The 17550-nt window shown below is 40.6% G+C and overlaps 1 protein-coding gene and 1 pseudogene across 3 annotated transcripts in view; both read right to left on the reverse strand.

Moving 5' to 3' along the window:
- Window positions 1-17550, reverse strand: part of CDK14 (cyclin dependent kinase 14) — a 310575-nt gene that overhangs the window by 244967 nt on the left and 48058 nt on the right. The window lies entirely within an intron of this gene.
- LOC311158613 (pre-mRNA-processing factor 6-like) lies at window positions 3150-8995 on the reverse strand (annotated as a pseudogene). The gene is made up of 2 exons: window positions 8768-8995; window positions 3150-5332 (listed from the first exon to the last, which is right to left on the reverse strand). The product of its transcript is annotated as a pre-mRNA-processing factor 6-like (transcript).

Here is a 17550-nt window from a genome sequence, read left to right on the forward strand (position 1 = left end):
TAAGACGATTCCAAAATTACGTAGCAGTTGTTATCTTTTCCTCTCCTTTTCCCAACCTTAGTCACAGGGCATCTCCAGACTTCTCAGTTTCTCAACTTGGTTTCTAACCAGATAGGCAGCTTTAGATCTCCTGAAAAAATACAACTTCCAGTCTCTTGAACAGTTTTCTTCTCCTCTCTCTCAAGTGTGAGGCCCAGAAGAAAGCATGAATAAGTGCTTCCAGTTGAAATTATGAGAAAATACTTTCACTATGTTTACAATTCTTGGTCTTATTCTGTCAACAATAAATTTGTCTGAGGCTAAGGGAGAACAGGACAGAAGGATACTCAGAAAAAAAAAAAAAAGACAGCGAGTAAGCACCTGCAGAGACCAATATGTGCCAAAAGACAGGCACGCTGTTAAGGGAAAAGTGGTGGACAGTCATGGAAAGAGGAAACAGAGCAGACAAAAAAGGCAAGCCAGAAAAACAGGGAACTGAATTCCAGGAGCAAAGATGTTATTGGGCCAAGGGAAAGTCAAACATCCTACAAAGTTATAGAATCACAGAATATGCTGAGTTGGAAAGGACCCACCAGGATCACTGAAGTCCAACTCCTCGCCCTGCACAAGACCATCCCCAGAATCACACCATGTGTCTGAGAGTGTTGTCCAAATGCTCCTTGGACTCTGCCAGGCTGGTGCTGTGGACACTTCCCTGGGGATCTGTTCCAGTGCCCAGCCACCCTCTGGGTGAAGAACCTTTCCATGATATTGAACTGAAACCCCTCCAACACAGCTTAATGCCCTTCTTTTGGGTCCTGTCATGGGTCACCACAGAGAAAAGATCAGCACCTGCCCTTCAGCTTCCTCTTTTGAGGAAGTTGCAGACTGCAGTGAGGTCTCCCCTCAGTCCCTTCTCCAGGCTCAACAGACCAAGTGACCTCAGCCACTCTGCACACGGCTTCCCCCGGATGGTCATTCACCATCTCTGCAGTCCTCTTTGGACATTCTCTAATACCTTTATGTCCTTCTTACACTGTGGCACCCAGAACTGCCCCCAGCACTCGAGGTGAGAGCAGAGCAGGACAATCCCATCCCTTGCCCTGCTGGCAATGCTGGGCCTGATGTCCCCCAGGACAGGGAGGGCCCTTCTGCCTGCCAGGGCATGGCTCATTCATATTCAACTCACCATTGACCAGGACTCCCATGTCCCTTCCTGCAGGGCTACTTTCCAGTCATTCTCCAGTCTGTCCATACTTGGCTGACCCACTCCAGGTGCAAAACCTGGCACTCACCCCTGTTAGACTGCATACAGCTGGTCATTGCCAAGGGGTCTTTGTCTAAATCTCTCTCTGCGTGGCCTTTCTGCAGTGAGATACAACTCACACAAACCTCCCATAATTAAAAGTTAATTGTTTTTACTGTACTGAAAAAAATGAAAAATTCTATTTATTGCATTAAAGCCCTTCTTGTTGCCTTTGTCTTTGTCCTTCCTCAAAAGATCCAACTCTATGTGGAATTTGTCTTTTGTAAGTGCATGCTTGGAAGACACATCTGTATTCCTTCTCCATTACTTGTTCTCAATTCCACCTTCTATATAATTCCTTTTCACGTTGAGTCTTGTTAGGAAGACTTTGTTCATCCATGTAGGCTTCCCAGCATTTTTGCTTGACTCCCTTACTATTCTTATCTCCTGTCTTTCTCCTCTGCTAGCCCCATTCCTTTACCTACTCCCAACACCATTTGCAGACTGTGGTTGAACAAAACTTGGCACAAATACATGCTCTGTGGCTGCCCATGGTACCACAGAGAGGGTTGGGGGAACCTGGCTGGAAGGCAAAGGCTATCTACAATTAAGAATGGAGTTGATAGAACACACAAAGACCCTGGTAGCAGGAATTGGGTTTCTCCCAAGAGGGTGGGAGAGTAACTAATCTAAAAAAAAGTTTAAATACAATAACTAAAAAAAAAAGTCAAATAGCAATGGAGTTTGGATTTTAAAACTCTCCCTGGAAGCCAGCTGCAAGTACAAGTTTCACATTATCAGTACTTTAAGTCCTGCCAACAGTTTCATCCCAGGGCAGATTGCAAAATGCTATGTAGCACTTGGGAGCAGTTCTTCACCTATAAGGAGATATCTTTGGAGCTTTTCAAGATAATAGCAAATTGCTACACTTAAACCAGAGAATTTGCACAGTGTCACAGCTCTCATGGTCAATTAACTAAAAATGCAAACCATCATTTAGTAATATGGCAGAGTAAAAAAAATGCCAGTAGTTACTTCTGTTCTGTCTGGTCATACTAAAGACTAATAAAAGGAACTTGAAAGTAATATCCCATTTCCATTAGTCTGCACTGAGTCATCTGAGAGGATGGGAGACAGGGAGCAAGGGAGAAAGGCAGCTAATACTTCCCTCCTCTTCAAGGAGTAATAACCAAATGCAGTAATTTGTAAAAGTTTCATACAACCATATAAGCCCATTTTCTCTTCATAGAAGAAAAGGCATGGCTAAGGAGAGCCACTGCTTCTCAACACAAACCTTTCCATTTTGACAACTGCAGACTCAATATACAAGGAAAAAATGAACACTTCTGAAAATTTACTCACTTGTGAGAGCCATATAGACATCTAGCCAGCCACTTCACAAGCCACTGATAACTCTTCATTATGAAATTATTTAACAAGACAGTTAAGAAGTTGTGTGCAGAAACTGAGTGCTGGATGGAACATCTGTCAAACCACAGTTCATATCCTTGCTATCACAGGTGACCATAAAATACAACCCCCTTCCTTAAATTGAGAATTTTGAGTTTGCTTTAGAATACATGAAGTCCCAGAAGACACAACCTAATAAAACAATCCAGCAATGATACAAATTCATTGAATGCAAAGAAAATTATTTTTATCCTGAGATGGCAAGTGAAGCAGTGGTAATATTGCACAACAGAATGCATGACAAGTTATTCCAAGTACAACATGCTGTTAAAATTGCTTTGCAATACCAACAATTGCACTATAACCAATGCATTCTCTGGCATGGTGGAACTTCACTTAAAAAGTCACTGTCTGAAACAAAATACCATGCAACATAGTGCCAATTAGTTTTGCAACTTTTAAGACAATTAAGAGATTTTGTGTGTTGAGGGACTGATTCCATATACAGTTTGAATTACAAAACCTCCCATAGTTTCTCTACGAGCTCTTTTTGTCCCTCTATTTGTCCTTTCATAATCCACAGTTTGGGGAAGTCCTCTGAGTGCTTCAAGGCTTCCTCACAGAACTCCTGGGCTGCAGCAATGTTCCCAAGCACCCATTCCAACTTCACAGATTTCATGGAGACCCTTGCTGTGGGGGCACTGCTGTGAGCCTTTGCCTCCTTGCTCTTTCATATTCACTGTTCTCTGACTCAAGCTCCATGGCAGCCAGCCAGATGTCCTCACTGTTGGGGTTGCCCTGGAAAACCAAGGGCCAAGATTCTCCTGGCTGCTGGCACATCTCCTGCCAGCCACTTGGATTTAGCTCCTGTGAGCCACAGCACTTCTGCTTTGGGACAGTGAGCAACAGCTCTCTGCAAACAAGTCTCCAAGGATTCTCTGCTCCCATGGTTCTTTTCAAAGTAGGCTGTTTGCAGCCACACATTCTTCTTGTTTGGGAAAACTTGCAAGGAATAGGCATTAATGGCTCAGGCACGCTCCAGAGCACTGTGAGCAACACAACTGTTTGCATTTCCATTTTCCATCCAGGTTGGTTTTGATCATCTTCTTCAATCCCAATCACAGTTCACATGTGGACACACTTGTGTGGCACAAGGACACACTTCCAGCTTAATCACATTGCCCAGCATCTTGTATCTGGTGCTCCCTGCAGAGTTCCACACTGTTGGACCTGATGGCTCTCTTAGTGGCTTTCTTCACCATCTGGGTGTTTCCATTGGCTTCCTCCACTTCGGCAGCAGTAATCCAGAAGGGGCAATCCATCAGAATATTCCCCTGGGCTTTGTTAAGGACTTTATGAGCATTCTCATGTCTCCAGCCTTGCCAGCCATGTTCAGCACTGGTTGGATTGGACAGCACTCCACAGCCCTGCTCAGCATGACCCTGGCATCCTCAGGTTGCTCCAGCTCCATAGCTGTTTTCCACAAATGCAGCAAGTTTGGAACATGCTCAAGGGCTTTCCTAGTGACACATTTCTTGTCACAGATATCCATCTCCAGCTCTGCTGCTCTGATATAAATCCAGAAAGACTGTGGAGGTGCCAGACAGCCTGGGCCACAACAGCCTTGGCTGTATCTCTAGGCTGAAGCCAAGCAGCTTCCAACCAAATATCTTTAGTCTTCAGACACATCTCTGTTCCTTTCAAGATGTGGTTTCAGGCCATCTGGATTTTCCCAGTGACCTCCTCCAGCTGGGCTCATGCTATCCAGGCTGGTGGACGATGAGGACTTGTCTCTTTGACGGATTTCAGGAATAGACAGGCTTTTTTTTCATTTCATCAATATCTCCTCCATGTGTGGGAGCCATGGAATTCAAGTCTGTCAAATATCCTTTCAGGCTCACTACAGTCTGGCCACTCACAGAATCTGACACCTGGCCTAGCCTCATATCCATTGAGGTGCTCCTGGCCAATCTTCATCTCCAATTCACCTGTCCCAAGTGTCATCAAGCCTGGTGCCATTCCTCCTGGCTATGGCATATACATCTCCCCTAGATATGGAGTATTCAATCCACCAAACTGTGTCTGGCTTGGGTCCATGGAAGTGTGATTCTCTCCTGACTGGAAATGGTTTGCAAAGAAGCTGCCAGGGACAGGAGTCAGCTTCTCATACCAAGGATTCCTCTGATGTTTGCTCCTGACATCACCAACCTCTGGAATACTCAGCCACTACTGCTCAGTAACCTCTGCTAACTTCTGTTTCAAGTCTGAGAACTGCTGCTGAATTTTAGGTTGTTCCATATGGTATTTTCCTATTTCCTCCTTTTCTTGTTCCCTTCTCTCTTTTCTGCCTTCATCCATTCTCCTCTCCAAAGCCTCATAAATAGCATCTGTTTCCTCATCACCTTCTTCATAGGGGCAACTTGAGAACAGGCTCCCAGTGTAGCCATTGAAATCATCATAATTGGTGATTCAAGCTCTCATCTTCATCATCTGCTGTCTGGTTCTGCTTCATCTGGTCCCCCCCACAATTCTCTTCCCCAGCAGTGCATGTTGGTCATCCATGGGGTCCTGGGCACCACAAGGAGGGCTGATGTCAGAGTGGGCAGTGAAACCTGTGTCTCTGCAGCCCAGCCCCAGCATGTAGCCCAGGGGAGTGGGCATGCCCAGGATTAGCTTCTTCTGAGGTGTCCCAAGTCCCTAAAGTGCCCAGTTTACATATGGTCAGATTCTGGCAGGAACACACAGCCCCTCCCCAGAGTGGGGAATTTCACAATGGAATGATGTAATCCTGTAAGTCATAGGATATTTTGGGAAGTCCTTGATGGCCTAGGTGGATACAGCTGTCCAGTGGGGCTGTATGGCCCACTGGCAGAGATGACCTCCTTGGGCTGGGTATAATTACCACAGCTGAGTCAATTTGTGAGACAAAGAAACACAAGCTTGCTCCCAAGGGTTTGCCTCTTTCCCTTATCAAACACCAGCTTGCAGCCTTAGGGCTGGGTGTGCACTGGGCAGCTGCTGCAAACAACCCACTGCTAAGAGTTCATCAGGAGTAACATAGATGGGAGTAGAAGACAGTTTGGTTATACCCCACAACGTAACCCAGAGAGCTGATAATACTCATGTTTGCAATCCAAAAAAAAAAAAAACCAAAAAGCAAACAAACAAAACAAACAAAAAAACCCAAAAAAACCCCCAAAACAAAAAAAAAACACAAATCAAAACCACACCAGAAAAAGGATAGTAATATTTCTGTGATGCAAATTTTAATGATGAATACTAAAGACAGACTTTACAAAGTTTTTCTTTAGATACAATTATAAAGAAATAACAAGTTTTAATATCTACCAGTATAAATTCCAGGGATGAATGTCTGAAAATGTTTGATTTTTGAGTTACATATATTGCTACAGTGGATCCCCTAGAGGGACAAAGCTCAGTGATACCCTATTTCAAAGTCATCTACAGTATTTTAGCTAGGATTAAAAACACTTTCTAGAAATGAATTAAAGCTTAATACAAAATGATAAGTTCACGTTCATCTCTTTCTTAAGTTTAAATATGTGACGCACCAAAGTTCTCATCTTCTTTGAAAGCACTGGAGTTTAGCCTCCCTTCATTTTCACTTTGAGATACTCCCATAAAAGGCTTTGGGTCCATACTGGGACCAGTGTTATTTGGTATCTTCACTACTGACACAGATGAAGGGATCAAGTGCACCCTTGGCAAATTTGCTGATGACACCAAGCTGAATGGTGCAGCTGACACACCTGGAGGACAGGATGCCATCCAGAGGGACCCGGACAAGCTCGAGAAGTGGCCCATGGGAATCTCATGAGGTTCAACAAGACCAAGTGCAAGGTGCTGCACCTGGGCTGGGGGAACCCCCAGTATCCACACAGGCTGGGGATGAAGGGATTGAGAGCAGCCCTGTCCAGAAGGACCTGGGGGTGCTGCTGGGTGAGAGGCTGGACACGACCCAGCCACGAGCACTCACAGCCCAGAGAGCCAAACGTGTCCTGGGCTGCACCAAGGGCAGCCTGGGCAGCAGGGCAGGGAGGTTTTGTCCCTCTGCTCTGCTCTGGGGAGAGAGACCCCACCTGAACACGGCACCCGGCTCTGGGGTCCCAGCACAGAAAGACCATGTACTGTGTCATTTCTGTTTTATAAGGCTTAATATTTAATGTATTTATAAAAACAGTATTCCTTCAACCATATCTGTCATGAAGTAAATTTGTTTTCCTTTCTTTTCCTATTTGTTTCTGAAGGTTTACCTGTTTTTCAGAGTACTGCTTGGCACCTAACCACTATCTTCACACAATCGTCCCATGACCCTACAATTCTTATCCAGAATAATGTAATTTGTTTAGACTCACCATTACACATGCATAGCTGCAGTTAACTTCTTCATATGCATTGCTTTATACATATCAGCATGAAATATCACTATCATTTTATCACCCAAATAGTCTACATTGCAAAATCCCTGCAGACAGCAAAACTTTTGGCAGTTTGACTAAATAGCTGCTTTTAATACATCATTTTTTCATCCCTCTTCCATGCCTTTCCTACCTGGAGGGTTAGTTGCTATTCCCCTCTAAGTCTCAAAAATGGCTATTTTACTGGTCCTGCATGGCATACATGATACATCTGTCAGCACACGTGACAGATGTATCATCACCACACAAACCACAATGACTGGAAAATCCAATGATAGCAAAACACTGGGCTAGATGGGGGCATGACATGAGATTAAACAAGTGGTTGACAACCTAAATAGAAACACTCAAGTAAACCCTGAATTAAGAAAATTTTTGGTTCTCATGATAAAATATGAGAAGCAGCTGTAAGAATCACCTCCCCTCCTTCCAGCCCTATTTGCCTAGAAGGCAGCACTGCCTCATGGACAAGGGTTTCACTGCAGTCACTTGTACTTTTGTTCTTTACTAATCAAACTGGCACAGAACCATGACCAGCAAAAAAGAATGTCAAATCTCAGAGTGCTGCAATGCTGAGTCAAGTAGTGCCAGGAAACAAGCACCAGAAGTGCAGGCATCGTACTAATATTGTTCCTTGGTTAAATACAAAGGGTTGGTTTTGACCTGTAAAACCCTTTACAGTCTGGGTCACAACCCCCTTGCAGACTGCTTTTCTTGTCCTCTTTTATCTCAGTAATTCAGACAAGAGGGTTGCATTCACCTGGGCATTCTCACCGAAGGGCACTTCAGTCCAGAAACTGATAAAGCTTTAATGCATGTTGAGCAGCTTATCTATTTTTCCCAGGACTTCTTAGGTGAGAAATAGAAAGAATCTCAGGAGGAGTGAACTGCTGAAGATAAAAAACTTCAGAAAGGACAAGAGAAAAAAAGCCTCTTCCACATACTATTAAAAATACTTCTATAAAATACAGTTAGTGGTGGCAAAGCTGCTGCAGCTTAAATGTTCACAGAGCACCCATCCCCACAGAGTATTTCACCTAAGAGGTTTTCTCCCTCCCCAGACTATCTCTTTCTATACCTCTAGAGCTGAACCCCATCACAGTATGTTCTAAAATATACTTCCTACTGTCCTATGATCTTATTAAGTAGAAGAACATGGATTTTCACGTGATGGAGCACAGTGGCTGCAGAGGGCTGGGACAGATTTATACATCGAGAGATTTATTCAAGAGCAAATATGTGACCTATTAAAAAAATTCAAAAAGCCTCCAAAGTTTTAATAATTTTAAAAGAAGAAAAATATTGATTTCAGAGGGTGAAAAGACTATTCCTTATCTTGTTTTGTATTTTCATAAATTTTTTGAAAGGAAATTTTAAAGAAAACATGCTATTTCAGCCTACTAAATTCAAATGAAACTTCTTTTGGTCAAATGACACAGAAAAAAATATATTGATTAATTTATCTAGTTTATATCTATCTCTCTTGTATCAAGCTGAAGAATCCTATTCCATGAGTAAAGGGAAAAATTAAGCTCTATGACAAACAAGGGGAATGATTCCATAGAACTGACAGGCTGCGAATGGACATCATTTTCCACTTAAATCACCACTACAGGACTTACTGCACAATGTTTCAAACCAAAAACTCTACAAAACACTTAATTTAGTTTTGCATAAGAGCTCTCTGTAGTACTGAGATGTGGGAGGGGTGTGTTCCAAACAGGGAGAGAAATTTGGGTAGAGATGGCCTCCAAAATGAGAGGTTAATCAGCTTTCCAGGGACTGAGGCAAGGTTGACTGGCTGGTATTTCGCTGCATCCTCCTCGCCACCCTTCCAAAAGTCTGGATGATGTTTGCTTTCTTCCAGTCTCTTGGACTGATTGTCATGACCTTCCAAAGATATCATGAGCAGCCTCCCCATGGCATCCACCAGTTCTCTCTTCCATTCATGGATGCACTAAACTCAGTTGTAAAATCTTCTGGGGGGACTAAAACCCCAAACCTGGTGCTATATTTAATTTGTGACTGATTTAGCAGAAGATTACTATATTTTATGGTACAGTAAGAATAATTTTCAAAGTCAAATCCCCTTGAAGCAATAATTCTCACAATCTAAGGTGTCCCATGACTATCTACATGCAATGATAATAATGTACTCTTACCTTTTTTTTCTATTAAAAAAAACAAATTCTCAAAAAATGAGACATGAGCCATATGGCTCATGGACCAAACTATGTAGCAGTGAACACACTGTCTTAGAAACTTCTTGTAAGAAGCAGAGTCACTAATGCTTGATTATTCTGTTGTTCTTTCAAACAATGTCTTCTTAATTGATACTTAAAAATAAAATTAGTATTGCCCTAGCAGCTTAGTCATTAAAACAGGCCTTCACTCTACCAGACTCTTAATAGAGAAGTAATTTTTTTTTTCCCCACAAAACCCCTTATAGCATCAGGAGCAAAACAAAAGTTTTATCATAAAAACCAATAGTGCATTTAATTATGAATAGCAAATGGAAAAAGAAGTTTAAAATAGGAGAAGAATGATAATATATAAATTATGATTCCCCTAGAGTGTTTCAAGGACAAACTGCAACCTAAAGTTTAACTGAGGAAAGGTTTGCAGGCCTCAGAAATGTAAATGCTGCAGAACACCTCTTTTGAGGTATGATTCCCAACAGAAGTGGAAGAGCCCTCATGCACAAGGTACTCCAGCATAAAATTATGGATGCTGTCTGACAATTTTAAACAAAAATTACTGAAAAAAATCCTTAAATTCTTCTAAAACTTATAATATTGAGGGCTTATAAGTCTAATGGAATATCTATCCTCAGGAAAGGTGGCAGAAATAACTTAAAATTTAAAAAGACAGTACTAGCAGAAAAAATTACAACAGCAATAAAAATTCAGACAAGAAGAATTCAAAGAAAGATTCCACTGGAAGCCACAGCGGTACCAAAAACCCAAGAAAAGATAACTTTAAAATGTCTTATGGCTGCCTTTGAATTTCATACACCAAACACAGATCTGATGCTTCCAAAATAAAGAGTTTCTATTTGAAATGTTGCAATAAAAACACATCTCATGCTCTACACTTAGACCTGGGGTGTTTATATTCCTGGGGAGTCTCATTAACCTGTGTGCAACCAGTATGTTGGGAGATAAACATACAAAAGCCTGGTTGTTCTTTAACCACCCATGACTGCACGAACCACCAATTACCATGCATGCACAGATGGCTAATTGGTTTTATCACAGTTTTCACAAGTCTGGGAAGGGGGACACCACCTTTCCCAATTTCTCTGAAGGCTAGTACCAGCAGCACAGAACCAACTCATGTGTTGAGGCCCCTAGGGTCTTGTTGCCTACTTGGTCAAACAAAGACCAAAAACTTGTATTGTAGTTTACATGACATGCTCAACACTTCTGATTAAATTTTATGTAGGTCTTCAGTACACACTTGGATTTTATCTCTCTTATCAATGCTAAGATTGTCACACATGACAATTCTAAACATTTGAGAACAGTACAAAGTTTATAAGACTCTCAATTAATTTGGCAGGAATGGCAACACTGAAACCCCATTAAAATAAATGCAATAAACAGCTTCAAAGTTAAAGGTAAATTTTAACCAGGCATCTAGGTTCAAACCTATTGTATGTAACATTATTTCTTCCTCTAAAATACCTGACAATATCCATCTCTCTCACCTATATTTTAACAGGAGGACTAGATCACAGGCTTCTGTAATTAAGTTTAAACAGTGACAGCAGTAACAGCTTCCATCCCAAAATCAGCTGTGTCTAAGTTCTGCATATCAGTCAGTCTCACACCTATTTGCTGAAACAGAACAGGGAGACTGAGGACTCCACAGAGAGATCTAAATCCCTAAAGGACCTCCAAATGTTAGAGATCATCTTCTCCCACAGTCCCGGACTCCTGCCCATCTCCCTAAAATTTGCTTCTGATTCTGCCATTGCTCCTAGCCCTCCATGCCCACTCATGCTTTCACCCTCCACACACACCCATAGACCCCAAGGTGCTTTTCCAATATCTTCCTGACTCCTCCAAATTCCTTATTAGGCTCCTTTCTCTTGGGGGATTTTTCATATTCTACGTTTCATATATCATAAGCACTGAATATATTCAGGGGAAAACCAGTATCCCTGCCCTCATAGTCTCCAGACACCTCAGGTTTTGGCTTGAATCCTGAGGGGATATGTCCAGGAGCACTCTGACTGTCCCTTTCCAGATGCTCCTTTTTGTGCTTTAGCACATGCACAGGTAGTTTAGCACAGGTCCATTAAGGAATTGCAGTGTGCTTTTACAATAGGAAATTCTCGAAAATTCCAGTTCTGCTTTAAGAGGCTTCCAATATGCATTAATTAAGAATATTTTCAGCCTGCCAATTTTATGAAAAGCTGCATAAAATGAAAAAAAAAGCATTTAAAAAGTCTTGCCCTTTCCAAACTTCAAGTGTTTGAGAAAATGAGGATGCATAATTTCTAAAATTACCAATCATTCCTACACCACCTAAACTTTCCTGAAAACTGGCATCTGCCAAGTGATGCTGCAAACAGTGTGGCTTGCAGAATGCATGTACTGTCAAGTGAGGAAAATAGTTCTGTCTGCCTCAACATGGACTCTGGGATGCACCTGTACTCCTTCATGAACATGCAGAGCAGAATAATTTGGATTTTTTTTTCAGCATAAAGAATAAAGGGTGCCCTCCATCTTATCCTCAAAAGTTTATACTCATTTTTAGGCTGGGCTACTTCTGCTTCAAGCAAGCACTGAATCTAAAATGACTCATTTTTTTTGATAGGCCTTACTGACCATGTATTTTTCAAAAACAGCTGGCAGTTAGGGGTCAAGCAATTAAAATCTCTCTTTAAAAAGTACTGCTTAATAATGTTGGCTCACTGAGGACTTCTTATTAATATGATCACCAGCAAAGCTGCCAGTAGTATTTACAGAGGTCTGAAATAAATTCTTGTCCTATACTGGAATAGTTAGACTATCCTTTACTTATCCTTGTTCTTCCCTGCTAGTAGCAGATGCTTTACTAAAGAACTAAAGAAATGAAACAGTCTTTGCAGGCACATCATTCCCAGGATCATGCCAGGCCAGAGCACTGCTATTTCCCAAGCCATTTCAATGGAGATGAAGAAGTAAGAAATACTCTTTCACAAGACAGGGGGAGTTTAGTACATGAGAGCATGTACCAGCCTGGGAAATGCAAGTTTCCAATTTGGTATTTTGTTTTATAGGATCTCAAACTTCAAGGGGTTTGGATGTGGGATTTGCTTGTGCTTAATTAATACTTTAGCCTCTCTTCTGACTCTACCAACTCCATTCCCCCAAAGCTCAACTTTTGAGAGGGCAGGGGGCAAGCTATCATTGAATATTAAACTACATAATATGGCATAAACAGTAGCAAACCACACAGATCAAGTGCATCCCTGAGGTCATTTTCAAGAAATATTCATTTACATTTTTTAATTGCTGCTTTTCATTTCAAACCCAGGTAATATAAACAACATTAAGCCTGCCCTTATCAAACAGATGTTCTTGAACCAAAATCTGAAGTTAAAGTAATGAAAAATGAATACCAATTAAAGGTATGAACCCATTTCCATACAATGCACAAGGAAGCCTGTCTATTAGTACTGGAACAAAACACTTAAGAGGACATTTCTAAAAACACAAGTTAAAACCAGACAACAAAAACACCCCACCTCACTATATAAAGTTAAAAACACACAAACCCAGTTCTTCCTTTAGCAAAGGCGAATACATGAAAATACATGAAACAGAACCATTAATACACACACAGTGTGAAAACAAAGGCCACCACAAAATAAAGCCAACCCTGAAAAAAATAACAAAAAAAACCTCAAAATAAACACATAAGAATTTATATCTAAAGAGCCACACACATTCCCTGAATCACAAGCTATATATAACTAGCATACTTTAATTAATGTAAATCCTTTCTGAACCAACCCAGACTTTAATGTAAGCTTAGCATAAGTCCAACATAACATACTAATATGATAAAAAATTTTGACTACTCCCCTTGCTCTTAAAGTAAACAATTACAGCTAGGGAAAAGGTAGGACAGCACACTGTTACCTGTTAATTTGTAGTGCAATATGTGGGTTTACAATAATAAAGTATCTGTTGTTATCATATTGCAAAAATTCCATAACTTCTCAGTGATTTCTCACAGGCAGTTCCCCACAGCACTGACTCCTTCACGGCACAGCCAACAAACTCCAACTCTCTCCTAACCCAGCCAACCCCCTCTTTTGTGGCACTCTTCTAACTGGGCACAGCTGTGGCTATTAAGGGCAGGGCTGCTCCTCATCTTTGGTGATTTGTACAGCTGCAACTCCTCAGGTGTGAGACCACCTTCTGTACTATCTTTATTTTCTTACATTCTATCCTCCACAAGTATCTTTAGAGCAGAACCAAGTAGTAGAAAAAGGGCTTTTCCTTAGACTGTCTGATAAAGGCCTTTATACTTAAAACATCAGAAATAAAGTACTCTTTCACAAGAAGGTGCCAAACTTTAGTCTTGGCAAAGGTTCATTTCATTGTTTTTGACCAAAAGGCTAAAAAAACCTTACGAATCCAAAAAACACATTAGAAAGGATTAAACTTCTTTCTGCAATGGGAGCAAAGGAATGCAAGCAATACTGAATAGCTTTTTCTGACTTCATATTTGTATTTTCAAGGCCATCCTCCCTAACACCCTAACATCTGAATATCTTCAATATGTGCTAAGAAATCAACCTTCAAAATCCACTGAGAAAAATACTAATTTCTTTCTCTGTCAGATGGAAAATTAAGGCTCAGATGTTTAATAACTTGCTAAAAGCATCACAGCACTTTCTCTGCTAGAAGAAACAGTATTTGAATACAGGTTGGCTCTGAGGTTAAAACTACTGTGAAATCTAATGGATTCATTTAGTCCTGGCCTTTTATACAAATGTTATACTGCTATCAAATTCCAATGAGAAGATTTCCTTCGATGTCACATTAATGTCTTGCACTCAATAGAACAACCTTAGGGTTTTAAGGTTTGCTATTAAACTATTACTTTGGCTTAACACCCACATCAACAATTAGTATTAAAGACACGGAATAAAATTAGACCTGAGGCATTGTGCACTATACCATAAACATGTCATCTTTACTACCTCCTTTCACATCTCCCTTCTAAAAGCAATGCCTTCACTCACTGCAATCCATTAAGATTTGCTTCTATCATAACATTCCCTCTAAAAAAGAAATTATGTTTCTTAGTAAGCACTGAACTGCAACTGATTGCAAAGCAGCTACGGTACACTAGCAATATTTTAAAAGCCATAGAATTTACTCATGCCACAACTAGAGAAAACACTTCAAACAAAACCTGCTGTAATTCACTCAACTTAATGGGGAAAGTAATGCTATTATGGAAATGGGTGGACATTGCACATAGTGCAAGGTCAGTCAGCAGTTCTTCATCTCCATAATGTCTTGGCTCCTTGCAGGCATTTTAAAAACACATTTCATATAGGGAATTTTTTTAAAATTTGTATCAGAAAAATTTCATGGTTGTAACATAGAACAAAAATACGGAAAGCATCTTCTTAAATTTAACTCAGTCTATGAGGTTCCTTGTGGGAGAATACAGTGTGGGTAAATGAAGGTGGTATGAAAGGTAATCTTATCCCCCAATGAGTTGCAGCTGGACCAATTACTAATGATTAGAAGCAGGCCTGATCTTAACAGGCCACACCTGTAACTGATAAGAACACGTGGTATAGAAGAGTGGAGTGGTGGGATCTGGGGAAAGAGAGGAGTCAGGTGACTGCAAGGACCTGAGACAGGCAGTGCATAGAGGAGCTGCATTGCCAGAAACTTTGAGGAGCTGTGAAGTCGTGGAAATACAAAATCCTTGCACTATAATGATGTTAGAGCTCGTGCTGTCTAAGATGACAGTTCCTGGATCCCTACTCGAGTGTATCCCTAAGTGGACACACCTACAGACTCAGACACATGGACATTTGCAGACCACCATGCCCCAGCCAGCTCAGAGGCTGATGCTGCCCTGGTTCCACACCACCTGACACTGTGTGTCACCTGTGCTCACTGACCCAGCCACCATAGCTCCAAAAGTGCTTGAGCACATTCTGCATGTGTGATACCAAAATGCTTCTGAAACAGTTTTAGAGCAGGCAGTTCTAAAGCATGGCCTCCCAAGCTTCAGCACTATAAACCTACATCCCACAGTCAATTAAATTTAACTCATTTCAACCTTGATTCCTCTATTATATTTCATGTTAAACATATTGTGAAAAAAAAACTTATTCTATCTGCTCTCAGAACTAACATTGCCCTTTCTCCCAAAATTTTCAGCAGATCATGAACATTGCCTGACTTAAAGTCACCAAAAATTTAGCTTAACCTTCATGTGTAGCAACTGCAGGGAAAAGGCTCCAAAGAAAAGGCACTGACAAATCCAGATAGAAGTACCATTTTCATGGTTACTAATGACAGTCAGAAATCAGCAGAAATGCATTTCATTGAGCTCCCAAGAATTAGCATTAGTGGATCAGCATTAATACAGGCAATAAATTTGCAAAGTGTAATGAGGTTTCAGAAGACAAATTAGGAAAGCCAATACATATGACCCCAGGCTTTGTTTCACCTCCCTCACAACTATAAAAGTCATGACTTTACTTATCAGGGTACATTTTATATAACCTGCATGGTAGACTCAGTTCTTAGGGAGAAGAGGGCTGTGTTTTCTTTTTTTAAATTGCTTTTATTCATGTAGAGTTTCTTGTTTTTACACAAACAGAAACATAGATCAGACACAGCTACATAAGAAGCAAAAAAGGTCATAATGGGAAAACATTTTGCAGTAAGTACATGACTGTCATGAGAAATGGCAGCATTGAATGAATATCATTAAAAGGGTTTTCTTTACTTTGTGCTATAAAAAGAAAATTACCTCCAAATGCAAATTTGGTGACCTGTTCTCAGATCCATCAGCTGCTGGCTTCTTTGATGAGCTGTGAGTCCTCAACGAGAGCTTTATTTACAGAATATTGTTAGTTTTAAAGATTTAAGCCCGCAGTTTCTGTATAGGAATTTTTACCTTCAACAAAAAAGTCGCTGGCAGATACAGAAGCTTGTCCTTCTTATTTCCATAGAGAAAATTAACTATAATAATCCCTTTTAATCAAGCAGAAAAACTTATTTTAGAATTTATAGTAAGTTTGTGCCAAAGGATTTTCCTTAAATGGCTATGTAGTATCAGTTACATCAGGTAATAAAAGAGCTGGTTTTGACCAACTGGAAGTATTGTATTAAGTTTGCAATTTCTTTAAAGCAAGAAATGTGCAATGATGAGCTTCAACAGTTACATATGTATTCATATTTTCAATTTATGTTTTATTATTAAAAGCTGAGCAATTGAGGTCTAATAACTAGAAATTATTTCCATATCATTTGTCTTAAGCAGCACGTAGAAGGAAAGTGGAACTAAAATGGATTAAGATGTTTGAGTAAATAAAACATTTTGAATAGTAGACAGGAAAACCCACAAAAATAAATTTCATCTCTTAACAAGTACAATATTGTCTGCAGTTATTAGAAATCCCAAAAGCTCCTCATTGTTATTTTTTGGTGACTGAAGAACTGGTACACATCATCGCTCCAGGCTCACATTTGCAGATACTCTGAAGATGAGAACAAAGCATCCTGATTTTCAGCTACCAGCTAGCTTCCACTTTCTGAATGAACTAGTTACAGAATTTAAAATATCCCATTTGTTGAAAATTTTAATTCTGCAGAGATAACTATTACTGTCAAAAACTGATTCAACATTCAAGAGGTTAGCAGTCTGGCTTGAAACTTCAGCATAAGAGTATTTGTTACCCCACCCAGCAAAACTTTCAACTTTTTTTCCCCCAGTCAAAACTATTCTGGATCATAGTGCTTTAAAGGTAAAAAATGTAAAATTTAGACCTTTTTTTATTTATTTGTCTTTAAAACGCTTTTCACCATGCTATTTGCATAATGCTAAATCAGTTTAGTTGTATAAGTACATAAAATACTTTTCCATGGCATGTTTTGAGGCCACCAAAAATACAGAGAAAATCTTCTACTGCTCCACTGATTTCACTGCAGTCCCAAATAAGTTACATTCTGCATTAGTTATTTTGTCATTAAAACATTAGCTCCATATTTCATAATCAGTCAATACTGGAGGTACAGAGACACTTCCCCTAACCAGTGCACCTAGACAAGTGCTTACACTCCTGCCTGGCTCTGCAGCCCCTGTCCCTGCCCAGTGCTGCCAGCTGCTCCCCAGCAGCGCTCCAGCTGCTTCCCCGCCGCACAGCTGGCACCGTCAAACCCCCTGCTTGCCTTCTACCCACTCAATGGCTGGCATCCCAGGGGATTAGGTTGATCCCAG

The sequence above is a fragment of the Fringilla coelebs genome, assembly GCF_963513975.1.
Source record: "Fringilla coelebs genome assembly, chromosome: 1".
Classification (NCBI taxonomy): domain Eukaryota; kingdom Metazoa; phylum Chordata; class Aves; order Passeriformes; family Fringillidae; genus Fringilla; species Fringilla coelebs.